Source organism: Ranitomeya imitator, chromosome 2 (assembly GCF_032444005.1).
Source record: "Ranitomeya imitator isolate aRanImi1 chromosome 2, aRanImi1.pri, whole genome shotgun sequence".
Lineage (NCBI taxonomy): Eukaryota > Metazoa > Chordata > Amphibia > Anura > Dendrobatidae > Ranitomeya > Ranitomeya imitator.
This window is the reverse complement of record NC_091283.1, coordinates 118330480-118352002: the sequence shown is the minus strand read 5'-3', so window position 1 is coordinate 118352002 and position 21523 is coordinate 118330480. Positions and strand designations below refer to the sequence as shown.

The 21523-nt window shown below is 52.4% G+C and overlaps 1 protein-coding gene across 6 annotated transcripts in view; it reads right to left on the bottom strand.

Annotated features, from left to right (window-relative positions):
* The window catches only part of TENM1 (teneurin transmembrane protein 1), a 1319573-nt gene that overhangs the window by 585387 nt on the left and 712663 nt on the right, over positions 1-21523 (bottom strand). The gene's annotated exons all lie outside the window — the stretch shown is intronic.

The following is a 21523-nucleotide window of genomic DNA, read 5'->3' as shown; positions in this document are numbered from 1 at the left end:
TGGGACCCGGCGAGCAGCGAGTCTACAGTATGTTCGACAGCAGAGAGCCTCAACGATATGTCTGCTGGAAACGCATTTGGTGCGTGAAAAGGTGGATGTATTAAAGAGACACTGGATACAGAAGGCATACCACTCTACCTTCTCTGCGTACTCTAGGGGTGTGTCGGTGTTGGTACCCATGGGAGTGCAATATGAAGAGGTAACGGTTCAGGTGGATGTGGATGGTCAGTATGTGATGGTGCAATGTAAAATAAATGGAGTATTGATGTGTATAGCAGAAATGTACATTCCGCCCCCGTACTCAAGTAAGAAAATTAGGGAGGTGTTGGAATGGGTGGAAAGCCGGGGTCTGATACCTTTTCTGATCATAGGGGATCTTAATAACATATGTGATGACTTTTGTGATAAAAATAAAAATTCCCAGAATAGCACAGTGGGACATATTACTATGTTTGGAACTTATATTCACGAAGTGGGTATGACTGACATATGGAGAGTTAGGCATGTTGGGGAAAGGGGGTATTCATGTTACACACCGGCTCATAGTACTCTATCCAGAATTGATCTTGCACTAGGCAATCATCTGTTGGACACTATTGTGGTGGATGTTCATATTCACCCAGGGCTCTCTTGGACCATAGTCCAATTGAGGTGGAGTTTCAACTGGTAGGGACCCGGGCTGTGGGCAGGAGAGAGTGGAAGGGCACCGTCACACTTAGCGACGCTGCAGCGATATAGACAATGAGCCGACCTAAACTAGATCGCTGGAGCGTCGCTGGTTAGGTCGCTGTAGAGATGTCAAACACAGCAACTCCAGAACAATGCAGGAGCGATCCAGTGACGTAACGGCCACTCACTTCTCGTTCTCGCTGGTTGTTAGCTCCATGTCAAACAGCCAAAGTGTACCAATCCGACACACATCTAGGGGCCCTATGCTCGTTGCTGGCTTCATTGTTTTGATGTCAAACATGACGATACACGCCGACCTGGCAACGAAATAAAGTTCTGGACTTCTAGCTCTGACCAGCGATGGCACAGCGGGATCCAGATCGCTGCTGCGTGTCAAACACAACGAAATCGCTATCCAGGACGCTGCAACATCACGGATTGTTGTCGTTCTCTTTGCAAAGTTGCTGAGTGTGACAGTACCTGAAGTTTCACCCTAACTGGCTGCACAGTATAGATTTAGATAAGATGAAACAGGAGTTGGCGGAATTTTTTGTGTTGAATGATGGGACTGCAGATGTTCTTACCATATGGGAAGCTATGAAGGTGTACTTAAGAGGACTACTATTTAGAGATATTAGTAGATGTAAGAGGTGGACGAGAGAGGCATAGAAGGTGGCGGCTGATGGGCTAAGGGCAGCGGAGGATGAGATGGTTATAATGGGTACCCCTGAAGCTGAGAACAGATTAAAGGCAGCTCAGAGTCACCTGGAAAAAACTTTGTTGGGAAAGGCAGAAAGGAAGTGGGAGTTTCAGAAACTGGCGTATTATCAGGAGGGTGAGTCTGTCGGACACATGCTGTCGCTGGTGGCTTCTGCTCAGAGGAATACTTCATTTGTTCACTCTCTGACTTCCGAGAATGGTAGGATTGTCTCCGAAAATTCAGAGATTTTGGGGGTCTTTGCGGACTTTTACACTGACCTATATTCCTCTAGGGTAGATGAGTCGGCGGGTGACACAGTGGCGTTTCTTGAAGGACTGGCACTTTTGAGGTTGAGTGATGTGGATAGAGAGAGTTTGGAGGCTTCCATCACGGAGGAGTAACTGGGTCGGGCATTACAGTCTATTGCTAATGATAAGGCACCTGGAGTGGATGGGTTTCCCGCTGAGATCTACAAAAATATGGGGGAGATGTTAATTCCCAGATTAAAGGTGGTCCTAGATGAGGCTAAAAGTAGAGGGTATCTTCCAGCATCCATGAGAGAAGCCATAATAACTGTAATTCCTAAGGAAGGGAAAGACTTAGGGCAGCCTGAATCATACCGGCCGATCTCCTTACTCACTGTTGATGTCAAGCTTCTGGCCAAGGTGTTGGCGACTAGGTTGATGAGTGTCATCTCCGGCTTGGTACACCCAGACCAATCTGGCTATATGCCTGATAGATCCACGGCGGTCAATCTACGGAGATTGTTTATGAATCTGCAGCTTAAGTCCAACAACTGTGGCCAGAGAGTCATTGCATCCTTAGATACCCATAAGGCATTCGACAGTGTGGAATGAGTCTTACTCCAATTTATCATCAGCCCTGACAATGCTCCAAATCTTTCAATAAGCCCAAAAGCACCCTTCAAGGAAGCAAAGGGTCTGCCAGAAACAGTAGGATGTCGTCCGCGTACAGCGCCACCTTTTCTTCAATCATCTCATATTTAAACCCTGACACCTTGTCCGACTGGTCAAAGCTTAGCAACCAAGGGTTCCACAGCTAGAGCAAACAAAAGAGGATAGAGTGGACACCCCTGTCTCGTTCCTCTCGCTAAATGTATAGTCCTTGATAACTCCCCATTCACCCTGACTCTAGCCACCGGCCGCAAGTACAGCAGCCGAATCCAGGACACAAACTGCAAGCCAAACCCCATACACTGCAATACCTGCCAAAGATATTCTCATCAAAATGATTCTGATGCCGAAAATCCTATATGTTTGGATACCATGGGGAAAATGTAGGCAGATTAACTCCCTGTTTAGAAATTTGGTATGGGGGAGACGTCACCCACGGATCAGGCTGGAGACGCTTCAGCGGCCCAAGGATGAGGGGGACTTGGCATTGCCTAACCCTGAAGTATATTTTCTGGCAGCCCAGAGTCAGCACTTGAAGGGCTGGGCATATGAGGGATCGTCCAGCGTGGTACAGCAATTGATGGAAAAAGTGACAAACAGAAGACCGTAGTGCAGTGTCTAGAGGATGGGTCTCTGGGGGCCCTGGGGAAGTCGTATCCCACTATATTTTTGATATGTAAGTTGTGGGGTAGACTGAAACACATACGTGGGGTTAAGGGTCTGACCAAGTTCTCCCCGATATGGCATAATAATAACTTACCGGATTTTGTGCCACTGGAGGTATTACCAAAATGGCAGACAGTGGGAATTCAATATGTGTATCAGATAATTGAGCAGGGGGAGTTGAAATCCTTTTCTCGACTGCAGGCAGAGTTTGGTCTCGGGCCTAAGGGGGAATATCAGTATTTGTGGATGAGGCACACATTTGGAGCTCAGAATAGGGATGGAAATGCCAGTATTCAAAGGGATATAGTGTTGGAATATGTGTGTGGTGAGGGGACTACTAGGGGGGTTATTTCTACTCTTTATAAAGACTTGCTGCATACTTACCTTCTGGGGTATCCGATCACAGCAAGAGCTAGGTGGGAGAGAGATGTGGGCCCAATGGAGAATGAAACTTGGGAATCGGTGCTGGAATGGGTACCAAGGCTGTCACTGAGTGAACCATATAGGCTTTCGCAATTCTATGTGATACACAGAGTCTATAAATCTCCGGAAGTATTGTTCAAGGCAGGTTTGCGTGATGACTCTGAATGCCCGAGGTGTAGGTCCGCAGATGCTGACATATTTCCTATGATGTGGACATGTCCGAGACTGGCTGCTTTTTGGTTGGTGGTTTTGAGTTGAGTGGAAGGTGCATACAAATGTATGGTGCCAAGAGACCTGATAGTGTGCTTGTTGGGATGCGTGGATGAGATTGGAGTGGATAACAATCTGAAGACAGCCATTGCCAGATTACTGTATATGGCTCGAAAGGTAATAGCGTGAAATTTGATTAAGGATGAGCCGCCTACAAGAAGGGAATTCCTTCAGTATGTAAAACAGGGTCTGATATTAGAAAAAAGGATTTATAAGAAAAGAGGGAAAATAGAAACCTTCGACAAATTGTGGTCTTCGTAGCTCGCCATGGGATAGGTTCACTATAAAAGAAGGGTGTATAATATGAGAGGCATGCAGATCTACATGAGATGATAGTAACTCTATAATCCTGATGGTTAAGTTATTAAAAGAGGTGGGCTGTCTGTTTGGGAGGGGGTGGATTAAGTTGGGAATGGGGGGGTCTGTTTTGGGGTGAAAACTCTGTATTGAAGGGAGCACAATCTACTACCCATTGTGCTAGCACAACTAAACAAGATTCATTTCTTACTATTGACACATTCTTTACTTTTTGTGCCAGTCTATGCAATGCTGCCCCTTGTGACTTTCACCAACTTCATCAGTGAAGACCAACTTATAGTGAGGCATAGGTCAAAGAGATGGGAGATAGTATTTGAGGGTTGTCTGGAGGACCTAGAAAGATGCTCCCTTGAAGTTGTTAGAAACTCGACCAAAATGTCCACATGATTGGTTCCTAATCTCTAGATATAGAAAGCTTAAGATTGATTTGTTTTTTGTTGCCATTTATTTTTTTATGTCCCTTCATGCTTATACTCTTACATATTTTCTATTGTTGTATGTTACTCTATTATAAACAGAAAAACGGAAATATAAATTAATTCTATTCTGGAACTCTCTCTATTATGTAGCTGTTTTGACGGCCAAATTGAGTAGAAAAAAGTCAAAGGTGCAATTATAAAAATATTCTGCATTTTTTTCAACGCTGCCAATTCCAAAGTGACAATTGCATGAAAAATTAGCCACTTTATTACTTAAATTGGTCATTGCATTTCATTACATTGTCTCTGATAGTTGCATCCTCAGACAGTACCACTCTAAAGAGGTTAAGTTCTTGCAAAGAGGAAACAGAACACACCTCATTAATTACAACTAGTGTTGAGCGATACCTTCCGATATCGGAAAGTATCGGTATCGGTTTGGATCGGCCGATATTCAAAAAATATCGGATATCGCCGATACCGATACCCGATCCCAATGCAAGTCAATGGGACCAAAATATCGGAATTAAAATAAACCCTTTCTTTCCTTGTAGGTTCATTCTACATGAAGGAAAACAACTAAGAATAATGCCGGATGTATTTGGGGAGGTGGCGGAGACATTAAAGTCATAGAGGTTTATCCCAATCAAATAGAATAGCATGTTTTTTGTTTTTTTTTAAGACGTTCGGAGTGACAAAGATATTGACTATGTAAATTTTTTTTTTATTTTGTCAGATATTGATGTTTCACTATTCCACGCCCTTCCCCTTCTTTTTTTTCTTTTTTTTTTTCTTTTCCCACACTTTCATCTTCATCATCATCAGCATCTTTGACATCAACTTCTTCACCTTATTCATCTTCTTCTTCATCTTCTACCTATTTTTTTTTTTTTATTACATTCTTCATATTCATTTTATTCAACTATTATTATTCTTCTTATTCTACATATTCTTTTTATTCCACTGTTATTATTCTTCCTATTCTACTTCTTCATCATATTCTCATTTGTGACAGGCATTCCCGTAGTTGTTATCTATAAAAGTTTGAAGATTACACCTTCCGTTCTGCCAGTCACAAAAGTTACATTTGTCCGCGTTCAGTTTGGCCTGCAGCATCAGGCTTTATCCAGGGGCACCACGAGGAGGAACGGACTCACCCCCATACACTGCTTAGTCTTCTTCTGCATATAATTTAGATAATATCTTTTGCTCTGATATTAAGTCTTATGCTTAATGTTCTTCTGCTCTTTGTTCTGCAGCCTCTTGTTCTTCTGCTTCTCGGTCTTCCATGTTGTCGTCTCCAGGGTCGTCGTCTCCAGTGTCGTCATCTCCGCCGTCGTCGTCTCCGCCGTCGTCGTCGTCGTCGTCATCGGGGTGGTCTTCCGTGTCGTCGTCATCGTGGTGGTCTTCCGGGTCGTCGACGTTAGGGTCTTCAACTTGGAAATGTAGCAGAAGGTACAAGAAGGCTGAGAAAATGCCAAGAACCAGCTGATGGAACTGGAACTCGGATGGCTACCCGAAGGTTCAAGAGCCTATGGAACTACCGAGGACCAGCTGACGTTACTGGAACCCGGTTACTAAGCAGGAGGTACCCGTGCTAAAAAGCACTACCAAGGACCGCCTGACGTTGACGGAACTCGGATACCCAGAAGGAGGCACCTAAGCCAAAGGCTCTGCCCGGAACCAGCTGACGTTACTGGAACCAGGATGGGGAGCAGAAGGTACAAGAGCAAAAGACACTGCCGAGAACCAGCTGACGGTACTGGAACCCGGATGGGTAGCCGAAGGTCCAAGAGCCAATGGAACTACCGAGGACCAGCTGACGTTACTGGAACCCGGTTACTAAGCAGGAGGTACCCGTGCCTGAAAGCACTACCAAGGACCACCTGACGTTGGTGGAACTTGGATACCCAGAAGGAGGCACCTAAGCCAAAGGCTCTGCCCGGAACCAGCTGACGGTACTGGAACCAGGATGGGGAGCAGAAGGTACAAGAGCAAAAGACACTGCCGAGAACCAGCTGACGGTGCTGGAACCCGGTTACTAAGCTGTAGGTGCCCGCGCTTAAAAGCACTACCAAGGACCGCCTGGCGTTGGCGGAACTCGGATACCCAGGAGGAGGCACCTAAGCCAAAGGCTCGGCCCGGAACCAGCTGACGGTGCTGGAACCAGGTGGTGGACCCCAAGGCCCACAGGAGAGGAGAGAACAGCTAGGCCGCGAGGCAGCCGCAGTTACCGAACCCCAACAGTCCTACAGGGGGAGCTGGGCCTACTGGCACTACAGAACCAGCCTTGACTACCAGTTCACGCAGCCCACATAGGAAGCTCCTAAACTGGAGGCACCCTGGAGTTGGCTAACCCGACCGCACCACGACGAGGCAAGCATAGGTGTCTCAGTGAGCTTGACACAACCCGGAAACAGCTGACGGTGCTGAAACCAGGCTTGGCACGAGGGAGTACCTGTGACAAAAACACTGCCGAGAACCAGCTGGCGGTGCTGGAACCCGGATGCGTTGCCCCAGTGTGCAAGAGCCAATGGCACGACCGAGGACCAGCTGACGGTGCTGGAACCCGGTTACTAAGCTGTAGGTGCCCGCGCTTAAAAGCACTACCAAGGACCGCCTGGCGTTGGCGGAACTCGGATACCCAGGAGGAGGCACCTAAGCCAAAGGCTCGGCCCGGAACCAGCTGACGGTGCTGGAACCAGGTGGTGGACCCGAAGGTCCACAGGAGAGGAGAGAACAGCTAGGCCGCGAGGCAGCCGCAGTTACCGAACCCCAACAGTCCTACAGGGGGAGCTGGGCCTACTGGCACTACAGAACCAGCCTTGACTACCAGTTCACGCAGCCCACATAGGAAGCTCCTAAACTGGAGGCACCCTGGAGTTGGCTAACCCGACCGCACCACGACGAGGCAAGCATAGGTGTCTCAGTGAGCTTGACACAACCCGGAAACAGCTGACGGTGCTGAAACCAGGCTTGGCACGAGGGCGTACCTGTGACAAAAACACTGCCGAGAACCAGCTGGCGGTGCTGGAACCCGGATGCGTTGCCCCAGTGTGCAAGAGCCAATGGCACGACCGAGGACCAGCTGACGGTGCTGGAACCCGGTTACTAAGCTGTAGGTGCCCGCGCTTAAAAGCACTACCAAGGACCGCCTGGCGTTGGCGGAACTCGGATACCCAGGAGGAGGCACCTAAGCCAAAGGCTCGGCCCGGAACCAGCTGACGGTGCTGGAACCAGGTGGTGGACCCCAAGGCCCACAGGAGAGGAGAGAACAGCTAGGCCGCGAGGCAGCCGCAGTTACCGAACCCCAACAGTCCTACAGGGGGAGCTGGGCCTACTGGCACTACAGAACCAGCCTTGACTACCAGTTCACGCAGCCCACATAGGAAGCTCCTAAACTGGAGGCACCCTGGAGTTGGCTAACCCGACCGCACCACGACGAGGCAAGCATAGGTGTCTCAGTGAGCTTGACACAACCCGGAAACAGCTGACGGTGCTGAAACCAGGCTTGGCACGAGGGAGTACCTGTGACAAAAACACTGCCGAGAACCAGCTGGCGGTGCTGGAACCCGGATGCGTTGCCCCAGTGTGCAAGAGCCAATGGCACGACCGAGGACCAGCTGACGGTGCTGGAACCCGGTTACTAAGCTGTAGGTGCCCGCGCTTAAAAGCACTACCAAGGACCGCCTGGCGTTGGCGGAACTCGGATACCCAGGAGGAGGCACCTAAGCCAAAGGCTCGGCCCGGAACCAGCTGACGGTGCTGGAACCAGGTGGTGGACCCGAAGGTCCACAGGAGAGGAGAGAACAGCTAGGCCGCGAGGCAGCCGCAGTTACCGAACCCCAACAGTCCTACAGGGGGAGCTGGGCCTACTGGCACTACAGAACCAGCCTTGACTACCAGTTCACGCAGCCCACATAGGAAGCTCCTAAACTGGAGGCACCCTGGAGTTGGCTAACCCGACCGCACCACGACGAGGCAAGCATAGGTGTCTCAGTGAGCTTGACACAACCCGGAAACAGCTGACGGTGCTGAAACCAGGCTTGGCACGAGGGAGTACCTGTGACAAGAACACTGCCGAGAACCAGCTGGCGGTGCTGGAACCCGGATGCGTTGCCCCAGTGTGCAAGAGCCAATGGCACGACCGAGGACCAGCTGACGGTGCTGGAACCCGGTTACTAAGCTGTAGGTGCCCGCGCTTAAAAGCACTACCAAGGACCGCCTGGCGTTGGCGGAACTCGGATACCCAGGAGGAGGCACCTAAGCCAAAGGCTCGGCCCGGAACCAGCTGACGGTGCTGGAACCAGGTGGTGGACCCGAAGGTCCACAGGAGAGGAGAGAACAGCTAGGCCGCGAGGCAGCCGCAGTTACCGAACCCCAACAGTCCTACAGGGGGAGCTGGGCCTACTGGCACTACAGAACCAGCCTTGACTACCAGTTCACGCAGCCCACATAGGAAGCTCCTAAACTGGAGGCACCCTGGAGTTGGCTAACCCGACCGCACCACGACGAGGCAAGCATAGGTGTCTCAGTGAGCTTGACACAACCCGGAAACAGCTGACGGTGCTGAAACCAGGCTTGGCACGAGGGAGTACCTGTGACAAGAACACTGCCGAGAACCAGCTGGCGGTGCTGGAACCCGGATGCGTTGCCCCAGTGTGCAAGAGCCAATGGCACGACCGAGGACCAGCTGACGGTGCTGGAACCCGGTTACTAAGCTGTAGGTGCCCGCGCTTAAAAGCACTACCAAGGACCGCCTGGCGTTGGCGGAACTCGGATACCCAGGAGGAGGCACCTAAGCCAAAGGCTCGGCCCGGAACCAGCTGACGGTGCTGGAACCAGGTGGTGGACCCCAAGGCCCACAGGAGAGGAGAGAACAGCTAGGCCGCGAGGCAGCCGCAGTTACCGAACCCCAACAGTCCTACAGGGGGAGCTGGGCCTACTGGCACTACAGAACCAGCCTTGACTACCAGTTCACGCAGCCCACATAGGAAGCTCCTAAACTGGAGGCACCCTGGAGTTGGCTAACCCGACCGCACCACGACGAGGCAAGCATAGGTGTCTCAGTGAGCTTGACACAACCCGGAAACAGCTGACGGTGCTGAAACCAGGCTTGGCACGAGGGAGTACCTGTGACAAAAACACTGCCGAGAACCAGCTGGCGGTGCTGGAACCCGGATGCGTTGCCCCAGTGTGCAAGAGCCAATGGCACGACCGAGGACCAGCTGACGGTGCTGGAACCCGGTTACTAAGCTGTAGGTGCCCGCGCTTAAAAGCACTACCAAGGACCGCCTGGCGTTGGCGGAACTCGGATACCCAGGAGGAGGCACCTAAGCCAAAGGCTCGGCCCGGAACCAGCTGACGGTGCTGGAACCAGGTGGTGGACCCGAAGGTCCACAGGAGAGGAGAGAACAGCTAGGCCGCGAGGCAGCCGCAGTTACCGAACCCCAACAGTCCTACAGGGGGAGCTGGGCCTACTGGCACTACAGAACCAGCCTTGACTACCAGTTCACGCAGCCCACATAGGAAGCTCCTAAACTGGAGGCACCCTGGAGTTGGCTAACCCGACCGCACCACGACGAGGCAAGCATAGGTGTCTCAGTGAGCTTGACACAACCCGGAAACAGCTGACGGTGCTGAAACCAGGCTTGGCACGAGGGAGTACCTGTGACAAAAACACTGCCGAGAACCAGCTGGCGGTGCTGGAACCCGGATGCGTTGCCCCAGTGTGCAAGAGCCAATGGCACGACCGAGGACCAGCTGACGGTGCTGGAACCCGGTTACTAAGCTGTAGGTGCCCGCGCTTAAAAGCACTACCAAGGACCGCCTGGCGTTGGCGGAACTCGGATACCCAGGAGGAGGCACCTAAGCCAAAGGCTCGGCCCGGAACCAGCTGACGGTGCTGGAACCAGGTGGTGGACCCCAAGGCCCACAGGAGAGGAGAGAACAGCTAGGCCGCGAGGCAGCCGCAGTTACCGAACCCCAACAGTCCTACAGGGGGAGCTGGGCCTACTGGCACTACAGAACCAGCCTTGACTACCAGTTCACGCAGCCCACATAGGAAGCTCCTAAACTGGAGGCACCCTGGAGTTGGCTAACCCGACCGCACCACGACGAGGCAAGCATAGGTGTCTCAGTGAGCTTGACACAACCCGGAAACAGCTGACGGTGCTGAAACCAGGCTTGGCACGAGGGAGTACCTGTGACAAGAACACTGCCGAGAACCAGCTGGCGGTGCTGGAACCCGGATGCGTTGCCCCAGTGTGCAAGAGCCAATGGCACGACCGAGGACCAGCTGACGGTGCTGGAACCCGGTTACTAAGCTGTAGGTGCCCGCGCTTAAAAGCACTACCAAGGACCGCCTGGCGTTGGCGGAACTCGGATACCCAGGAGGAGGCACCTAAGCCAAAGGCTCGGCCCGGAACCAGCTGACGGTGCTGGAACCAGGTGGTGGACCCCAAGGCCCACAGGAGAGGAGAGAACAGCTAGGCCGCGAGGCAGCCGCAGTTACCGAACCCCAACAGTCCTACAGGGGGAGCTGGGCCTACTGGCACTACAGAACCAGCCTTGACTACCAGTTCACGCAGCCCACATAGGAAGCTCCTAAACTGGAGGCACCCTGGAGTTGGCTAACCCGACCGCACCACGACGAGGCAAGCATAGGTGTCTCAGTGAGCTTGACACAACCCGGAAACAGCTGACGGTGCTGAAACCAGGCTTGGCACGAGGGAGTACCTGTGACAAGAACACTGCCGAGAACCAGCTGGCGGTGCTGGAACCCGGATGCGTTGCCCCAGTGTGCAAGAGCCAATGGCACGACCGAGGACCAGCTGACGGTGCTGGAACCCGGTTACTAAGCTGTAGGTGCCCGCGCTTAAAAGCACTACCAAGGACCGCCTGGCGTTGGCGGAACTCGGATACCCAGGAGGAGGCACCTAAGCCAAAGGCTCGGCCCGGAACCAGCTGACGGTGCTGGAACCAGGTGGTGGACCCCAAGGCCCACAGGAGAGGAGAGAACAGCTAGGCCGCGAGGCAGCCGCAGTTACCGAACCCCAACAGTCCTACAGGGGGAGCTGGGCCTACTGGCACTACAGAACCAGCCTTGACTACCAGTTCACGCAGCCCACATAGGAAGCTCCTAAACTGGAGGCACCCTGGAGTTGGCTAACCCGACCGCACCACGACGAGGCAAGCATAGGTGTCTCAGTGAGCTTGACACAACCCGGAAACAGCTGACGGTGCTGAAACCAGGCTTGGCACGAGGGAGTACCTGTGACAAGAACACTGCCGAGAACCAGCTGGCGGTGCTGGAACACGGATGCGTTGCCTTGCCTATTAAAGATTGTCTTCCTAGAGCCCCAACTAGCGGTGTTGGAGCAAAGGGTAAGCAGGGGGAGATGAGTGTAGGCCGAAGCCTGCACTGGAGGCAGCTTTCTGTCTGCGTTGCGTTTGCAGGACACTTTGCCGGCTACACACTGGGGGAACAGCTGGCGTTGCTGAACCCCACTAACACAATGGCGTGTGTTTTTCTCTGTGCAGCTAGCACTTGCGGGCAAAAACTAGCGATGTTAGAGCCCGTGTTGAAGCAGGAGGAGGAGGAGAGGAGCAGAGTGTAGGCCGAAGCTTAGTTGAACCAATTTCAAAGGAAACCTTTAACCCCCCCCTCAGGTGTTACAAAGTACAAGAGACACACCTTGTGCAGTATTAATGCTGCACAAGTGAAAGGTTGCTCTATTAATTTGTCTACTTGCACACGCTGAATGAAAGACATACACAATTTACCCCATTCTACAGTCAAACTGTAGTGGATGCGTGACTTGGTTTTTTGATGAGACGCAGCACAGGTGTCCAAAATAACGCCTTGGTGCTTGGAGCAGCTTCCTGAGCGTTGTTATTTGCTGTACAGGAGTCTGCGCTCTTGTGTTATCCCTTGGCAATGCCCTGTTAGCGCTGCCCATCTTATGACATCATTTCATGTTGGCCGGTGCGGTTAACGATGGCCATAAATCCCAGACCCACAGTGTCTTTTCATAAAGCCACACTGCGGTGCTGGGATTCGTGGCCTTGAGCAGTAAATATTTTGGCCGCTCACACACGTCCTTACACCTGCTTCAGACTGGGCGGCCTCTGCTGATCCCTTCTCGCATGCCGCGGCCATGAGGCTGCACAGTCTGAAGAAGGCTGAAGGAGATGAGTTAAGACAGGCGAAGATATGCACTGCTCGTGCCCATCAATCACACCCTCGCAGTCAAAATAATTAAGACAACGAGGAGCATTTTATTCAGGCAGGGCGGACGAACAGGCGCAAGTAGCCAACCAATGATGTCAGAAGACGGGAAGCGCTACCAAGGGGGGTGCTGCGTATCATTAGAAAGGAAAGTCACACCTCAGGGACAGTGGAATGGTCTCAAAGAGACACATTTTGTACGTGTTGAGTTCCACGTGGGCAAGGAGAAAACATCAGCCACCTTGTACAAATGCAGCAGTACTGCTGTACAAGGTGGCTGTTATACATAGAAACACCTGGGGGTGGGGGCCAGGCTCCCTTCAATTTCAGTTCATGTGCCTGCGTGGCGTTTGCAGGTCACGTTGCAAGCTGCACAGCAGGGGAACAGCTGGCGGTGCTGAACCCCACTAACACATTGGCTGGTGTTTTTCTCTGTGCAGCTAGCATTTCCGGGCAAAAACTAGCGGTGTTTGAGCCCAGGGTCAGCAGGAGGAGGAGGAGAGGAGCAAAGTGTAGGCCGAAGCCTGCACTGGTGGCAGCTTTTGGTCGGTTGTGCCAGCGTGGCTTGTGCTGGACACGATGCCGGCTACACAGCGGGGGAACAGCTGGCGTTGCTGAACCCCACTAACACATTGGCTGGTGTTTTTCTCTGTGCAGCTAGCATTTCCGGGCAAAAACTAGCGGTGTTTGAGCCCAGGGTCAGCAGGAGGAGGAGGAGAGGAGCAAAGTGTAGGCCGAAGCCTGCACTGGTGGCAGCTTTTGGTCGGTTGTGCCAGCGTGGCTTGTGCTGGACACGATGCCGGCTACACAGCGGGGGAACAGCTGGCGTTGCTGAACCCCACTAACACATTGGCTGGTGTTTTTCTCTGTGCAGCTAGCATTTCCGGGCAAAAACTAGCGGTGTTTGAGCCCAGGGTCAGCAGGAGGAGGAGGAGAGGAGCAAAGTGTAGGCCGAAGCCTGCACTGGTGGCAGCTTTTGGTCGGTTGTGCCAGCGTGGCTTGTGCTGGACACGATGCCGGCTACACAGCGGGGGAACAGCTGGCGTTGCTGAACCCCACTAACACATTGGCTGGTGTTTTTCTCTGTGCAGCTAGCATTTCCGGGCAAAAACTAGCGTTGTTAGAGCCCAGGGTCAGCAGGAGGAGGAGAGGAGCAGAGTGTAGGCCGAAGCCTAGTTGAACCAATTTCAAAGGTTACCTTTAACCCCCCCTCAGGTGTTACAAAGAACAAGAGCCACTCCTTCTGCAGCATTAATGCTGCACAAGTAAAAGGTTGCTCTATTAATTTGTCTACTTGCACAAGCTGAATGCAACACGTAGACTATTTAGCCCATTATACTGTTTAACAGTAGTGGAGGCGTGACTTGTCTTTTTAAAGAAAAGCAGCACAGGTGTCGAAAACAACACCTTTTTGCATGGGCGCAGCTTCCTGAGCGTTGTTAGTTGCTGTACAGGAGTCTGCGCTCTTGTGATCCTTTGGCCATGCGCTGTGAGCGCTTCCTGTCTTATGACCTCATTTCATGTTGGCCGTTGCGGTTAGCGATGGACATGAATCCCAGACCCACAGTGTGTTTTTAAAAAATCACACTGCGGTGCTGGGATTCGTGCCCTGGTGCAGTAAATATGTTTGCCGCTCACACATGTCCTTACACCTGCTTCAGACTGGACGGCCTCATCTGATCCCTTATCGCCTGCCGAGGCCATGAGGACACCCAGTCTGAAGAAGGCGGAAGGAGATGAGTGAACACAGGCAAACATATGCACTGCACATGCCCATCAATCACACCCTCGCTGTCCAAAAAAATAAGACACCGAGGGGCGTTGTTTCGAGCAGGGGAGATGCACAGGCGCAGCCAGCTAACCAATGATGTCAAAAGACGGGCAGCGCTAACAAGGGTGGTGCTGCGTGTCATTACAAAGGAAAGTCACACCTCAGGGACATTGTAATGGTCTCTAATGAGAAACATTTTCTACGTGTTGAGTTCCACGTGGGCAAGGAGAAAAAGTCAGCCACCTTGTACAAATGCAGCAGTACTGCTGTACAAGGTGGCTGTTATACATAGAAACACCTGTGGGTGGGGGGCAGGCTCCCTTCAATTTCAGTTCATGTGCCTGCGTGGCGTTTGCAGGTCACGTTGCAAGCTACACAGCAGGGGAACAGCTGGCGTTGCTGAACCCCACTGACACATTGACTGGTGTTTTTCTCTGTGCAGATTGCATGTCCGGGCAAAAACTAGCGGTGTTAGAGCCCAGGGTCAGCAGGAGGAGGAGGAGAGGAGCAAAGTGTAGGCCGAAGCCTGCACTGGTGGCAGCTTTTGGTCGGTTGTGCCAGCGTGGCTTGTGCTGGACACGATGCCGGCTACACAGCGGGGGAACAGCTGGCGGTGCTGAACCCCACTAACACATTGGCTGGTGTTTTTCTCTGTGCAGCTAGCATTTCCGGGCAAAAACTAGCGGTGTTTGAGCCCAGGGTCAGCAGGAGGAGTAGAGGAGCAGAGTGTAGGCCGAAGCCTAGTTGAACCAATTTCAAAGGTTACCTTTAACCCCCCCCCTCAGGTGTTGCAAGGTACAAGAGCCACACCTTGAACAGCATTAATGATGCACAAGTCAAAGGTTGCTCTATTTAATTTTGCTCCTTGCACACGCTGAATTAAACACGTACACTATTTAGCCCATTATACTGTCAAACAGTAGTGGAGGCGTGACTACTAGTCTTTTTAAGGTGACGCAGCACAGGTGTACAAATTTACACCTAGGTGCTGTGCGCAGATTCCTTACCGTTGTTATTTGCAGTACAGGAAACTGCGCTCTTGTGTTATCCCTTGGCAATACCCTGTTAGTGCAGGCCGTCTCATGACCTCATTTCATGTTGGCCGCTGCGGTTAACGATGGCCATAAATCCCAGACCCACAGTGGCTTTTCATAAAGTCACACTGCGGTGCTGGGATTCGTGGCCTTGTGCAGTAAATATGTTCGCCGCTCACACATGTCCTTACACCTGCTTCAGACTGGGCGGCCTCAGCTGATCCCTTATCGCATGCCGCGGCCATGAGGCCGCACAGTCAGAAGAAGGCGGAAGGAGGGGAGTGAAGACAGGGGAACATATGCACTGCTCGTGCCCATCAATCACACCCTCGCAGTCAAAATATATGAGACAACGGGGGGCGTTGTGTCGGGCAGGGGGACGCACAGGCACAGCCAGCCAACCAATGATGTCAGGAGATGGGCAGCGCTAACAATGGGGGTGCTGCGTGTCATTAAAAAGGAAAGTCACACCTCAGGGACATTGTAATGGTCTGTAATGAGACACATTTTGTACTTGTTGAGTTCCACGTGTGCAAGGAGAAAAAGTCAGCCACCTTGTACAAATGCAGCAGTACTGCTGTACAAGGTGGCTGTTATACATAGAAACACCTGGGGGGGTGGGGGGCAGGCTCCCTTCAATTTCAGTTCATGTGCCTGCGTGGCGTTTGCAGGACACGTTGCCAGCTACACAGCAGGGGAACAGCTGGCGGTGCTGAACCCCACTAACACATTGGCTGGTGTTTATCTCTGTGCAGCTAGCATGTCCGGGCAGAAACTGGCGTTGTTTGAGTCCAGGGTCAGCAGGAGGAGGAGAGGAGCAAAGTGTAGGCCGAAGCCTGCACTGGTGGCAGCTTTTGGTCAGTTGTGCCAGCGTGGCTTGTGCTGGACACGTTGCCGACTACACAGCAGGGGAACAGCTGGCGTTGCTGAACCCCACTAACACATTGGCTGGTGTTTTTCTCTGTGCAGCTAGCCGTTCCGGGCAAAAACTAGCGGTGTTTGAGCCCAGGGTCAGCAGGAGGAGTAGAGGAGCAGAGTGTAGGCCGAAGCCTAGTTGAACCAATTTCAAAGGTTACCTTTAACCCCCCCCCTCAGGTGTTGCAAGGTACAAGAGCCACACCTTGAACAGCATTAATGATGCACAAGTCAAAGGTTGCTCTATTTAATTTTGCTCCTTGCACACGCTGAATTAAACACGTACACTATTTAGCCCATTATACTGTCAAACAGTAGTGGAGGCGTGACTACTAGTCTTTTTAAGGAGACGCAGCACAGGTGTACAAATTTACACCTAGGTGCTGTGCGCAGATTCCTTACCGTTGTTATTTGCAGTACAGGAAACTGCGCTCTTGTGTTATCCCTTGGCAATACCCTGTTAGTGCAGGCCGTCTCATGACCTCATTTCATGTTGGCCGGTGCGGTTAACGATGGCCATAAATCCCAGACCCACAGTGGCTTTTCCTAAAGTCACACTGCGGTGCTGGGATTCGTGGCCTTGTGCAGTAAATATGTTCGCCGCTCACACATGTCCTTACACCTGCTTCAGACTGGGCGGCCTCAGCTGATCCCTTATCGCATGCCGCGGCCATGAGGCCGCACAGTCAGAAGAAGGCGGAAGGAGGGGAGTGAAAACAGGGGAACATATGCACTGCTCGTGCCCATCAATCACACCCTCGCAGTCAAAATATATGAGACAACGGGGGGCGTTGTGTCGGGCAGGGGGGACGCACAGGCACAGCCAGCCAACCAATGATGTCAGGAGACGGGCAGCGCTAACAATGGGGGTGCTGCGTGTCATTAAAAAGGAAAGTCACACCTCAGGGACATTGTAATGGTCTGTAATGAGACACATTTTGTACGTGTTGAGTTCCACGTGGTCAAGGAGAAAAAGTCAGCCACCTTGTACAAATGCAGCAGTACTGCTGTACAAGGTGGCTGATATACATAGAAACACCTGTGGGTGGGGGGCAGGCTCCCTTCAATTTCAGTTCATGTGCCTGCGTGGCGTTTGCAGGTCACGTTGCAAGCTACACAGCAGGGGAACAGCTGGCGTTGCTGAACCCCACTGACACATTGACTGGTGTTTTTCTCTGTGCAGATTGCATGTCCGGGCAAAAACTAGCGGTGTTAGAGCCCAGGGTCAGCAGGAGGAGGAGGAGAGGAGCAAAGTGTAGGCCGAAGCCTGCACTGGTGGCAGCTTTTGGTCGGTTGTGCCAGCGTGGCTTGTGCTGGACACGATGCCGGCTACACAGCGGGGGAACAGCAGGCGGTGCTGAACCCCACTAACACATTGGCTGGTGTTTTTCTCTGTGCAGCTAGCATGTCCGGGCAGAAACTGGCGTTGTTAGAGCCCAGGGTCGGCAGGAGGAGGAGAGGAGCAAAGTGTAGGCCGAAGCCTGCACTGGTGGCAGCTTTTGGTCGGTTGTGCCAGCGTGGCTTGTGCTGGACACGATGCCGGCTACACAGCGGGGGAACAGCAGGCGGTGCTGAACCCCACTAACACATTGGCTGGTGTTTTTCTCTGTGCAGCTAGCATGTCCGGGCAGAAACTGGCGTTGTTAGAGCCCAGGGTCAGCAGGAGGAGGAGAGGAGCAAAGTGTAGGCCGAAGCCTGCACTGGTGGCAGCTTTTGTTCTGTTGTGCCAGCGTGGCTTGTGCTGGACACGTTGCCGACTACACAGCAGGGGAACAGCTGGCGGTGCTGAACCCCACTAACACATTGGCTGGTGTTTTTCTCTGTGCAGCTAGCATTTCCTGGCAAAAACTAGCGGTGTTTGAGCCCAGGGTCAGCAGGAGGAGTAGAGGAGCAGAGTGTAGGCCGAAGCCTAGTTGAACCAATTTCAAAGGTTACCTTTAACCCCCCCCTCAGGTGTTGCAAGGTACAAGAGCCACACCTTGTGCAGCATTAATGCTGCACAAGTGAAAGGTTGCTCTATTTGTTTTGCTCCTTGCACACGCTGACTAAAACACGTACACTATTTAGCCCATTATACTGTCAAACAGTTGTGGAGGCGTGACTTGTCTTTTTAACGAGACGCAGCACAGGTGTCAAAATTTGCACCTAGGTACTGGGCGCAGATTCCTGAGCGTTGTTATTTGCTGTACAGGAGTCTGCGCTATTGTGATCCCTTGGCCATGCGCTGTGAGCGCTTCCTGTCTTCTGACCTCATTTCATGTCGGCCGTTGCGGTTAGCGATGGACATGAATCCCAGACCCACAGTGTGTTTTCAAAAAATCACACTGCGTGGCTGGGATTCGTGGCCTTGTGCAGTAAATAGGTTTGCCGCTTACACATGTCCTTACACCTGCTCCAGACTGGGCGGCCTCAGCTGATCCCTTATCGCCTACCACGGCCAGGAGGCCGCACAGTCTGAAGAAGGCGGAAGGAGATGAGTGAACACAGGCAAACATATGCACTGCACATGCCCATCAATCACACCCTCGCTGTCCAAAAAAATAAGACACCGAGGGCCGTTGTTTCGAGCAGGGGAGATGCACAGGCGCAGCCAGCTAACCAATGATGTCAAAAGACGGGCAGCGCTAACAAGGGTGGTGCTGCGTGTCATTACAAAGGAAAGTCACACCTCAGGGACATTGTAATGGTCTGTAATGAGACACATTTTGTACGTGTTGAGTTCCACGTGGGCAAGGAGAAAAAGTCAGCCACCTCGTACAAATGCAGCAGTACTGCTGTACAAGGTGGCTGATATACATAGAAACACCTGTGGGTGGGGGGCAGGCTCCCTTCAATTTCAGTTCATGTGCCTGCGTGGCGTTTGCAGGTCACGTTGCAAGCTACACAGCAGGGGAACAGCTGGCGTTGCTGAACCCCACTGACACATTGACTGGTGTTTTTCTCTGTGCAGATTGCATGTCCGGGCAAAAACTAGCGGTGTTAGAGCCCAGGGTCAGCAGGAGGAGGAGGAGAGGAGCAAAGTGTAGGCCGAAGCCTGCACTGGTGGCAGCTTTTGGTCGGTTGTGCCAGCGTGGCTTGTGCTGGACACGATGCCGGCTACACAGCGGGGGAACAGCAGGCGGTGCTGAACCCCACTAACACATTGGCTGGTGTTTTTCTCTGTGCAGCTAGCATGTCCGGGCAGAAACTGGCGTTGTTTGAGCCCAGGGTCAGCAGGAGGAGGAGAGGAGCAAAGTGTAGGCCGAAGCCTGCACTGGTGGCAGCTTTTGTTCTGTTGTGCCAGCGTGGCTTGTGCTGGACACGTTGCCGACTACACAGCAGGGGAACAGCTGGCGGTGCTGAACCCCACTAACACATTGGCTGGTGTTTTTCTCTGTGCAGCTAGCATTTCCGGGCAAAAACTAGCGGTGTTTGAGCCCAGGGTCAGCAGGAGGAGTAGAGGAGCAGAGTGTAGGCCGAAGCCTAGTTGAACCAATTTCAAAGGTTACCTTTAACCCCCCCCTCAGGTGTTGCAAGGTACAAGAGCCACACCTTGTGCAGCATTAATGCTGCACAAGTGAAAGGTTGCTCTATTTGTTTTGCTCCTTGCACACGCTGACTAAAACACGTACACTATTTAGCCCATTATACTGTCAAACAGTTGTGGAGGCGTGACTTGTCTTTTTAACGAGACGCAGCACAGGTGTCAAAATTTGCACCTAGGTACTGGGCGCAGATTCCTGAGCGTTGTTATTTGCTGTACAGGAGTCTGCGCTATTGTGATCCCTTGGCCATGCGCTGTGAGCGCTTCCTGTCTTCTGACCTCATTTCATGTCGGCCGTTGCGGTTAGCGATGGACATGAATCCCAGACCCACAGTGTGTTTTCAAAAAATCACACTGCGTGGCTGGGATTCGTGGCCTTGTGCAGTAAATAGGTTTGCCGCTTACACATGTCCTTACACCTGCTCCAGACTGGGCGGCCTCAGCTGATCCCTTATCGCCTACCACGGCCAGGAGGCCGCACAGTCTGAAGAAGGCGGAAGGAGATGAGTTAAGACAGGCGAACATATGCACTGCTCGTGCCCATAAACCACACCCTCGCTGACAAAATAAATATGACAACGAGGGGCGTTGTTTCTAGCAGGGCGGATGCACAGGCGCAGCCAGCTAACCATGATGACAAAAGACGGGAAACGCTACCAAGGGGGGTGCTGCGTATCATTACAAAGGAAAGTCACACCTCAGGGACAGTGGAATGGTCTCAATGAGACACATTTTGTACGTGTTGAGTTCCACGTGGGCAAGGAGAAAAAGTCAGCCACCTTGTACAAATGCAGCAGTACTGCTGTACTAGGTGGCTGTTATACATAGAAACACCTGGGGGGGTGGGGCCAGGTTCCCTTTTAATTTCAGTTCCTGTGCCTGCATGGCGTTTGCAGGTCACGTTGCCGGCTACACAGCAGGGGAACAGCTGGCGTTGCTGAACCCCACTAACACATTGGCTGGTGTTTTTCTCTGTGCAGCTAGCACTTCCGGGCAAAAACTAGCGGTGTTTGAGCCCAGGGTCAGCAGGAGGAGGAGAGGAGCAGAGTGTAGGCCGAAGCCTGCACTGGTGGCAGCTTTTGTTCTGTTGTGCCAGCGTGGCTTGTGCTGGACACGTTGCCGACTACACAGCAGGGGAACAGCTGGCGGTGCTGAACCCCACTGACACATCACCTAGTGTTTTTTTCTGTGTAGACAACACTTCCAGGTGGCAACTGACAGTGTTGAAACCCAGGGAATCAAAGAGGAGCAGAGTGTAGGCCGAAGCCTGCAGTGGAGCAAGTTGAAAGGGAACCTTTAACCCCCCCCCCCAGGCATTTGTTGCTGAAAGAGCCATCTTGTACAGCAGTAATACTGCACATGGAAAATGGTGGCTCCGAAAATTATGCTCCTTGCAAACGCTGAAGTACACACTCATATAATGTGTCCCCTCACACCGTCAAACCATCCCGGAAGTGGGACTTTCCTTTGTAATGTGACACAGCACAGCCGTCATTCCAACCCCCTTGGTGCCGGGCACCACCTCCTCAACGTTGTTTGGTTCTGTCACGGAGCCCGCACTGTAATGTTATCCCTTGGCCATGCACAGTTAGCGGTGCCCGTCTTCTGACATCATGTAGGTGTCAGGCTGGCAGTGCCTGTGCTCTTTCAGTAACAAACGACGGGGGGGGG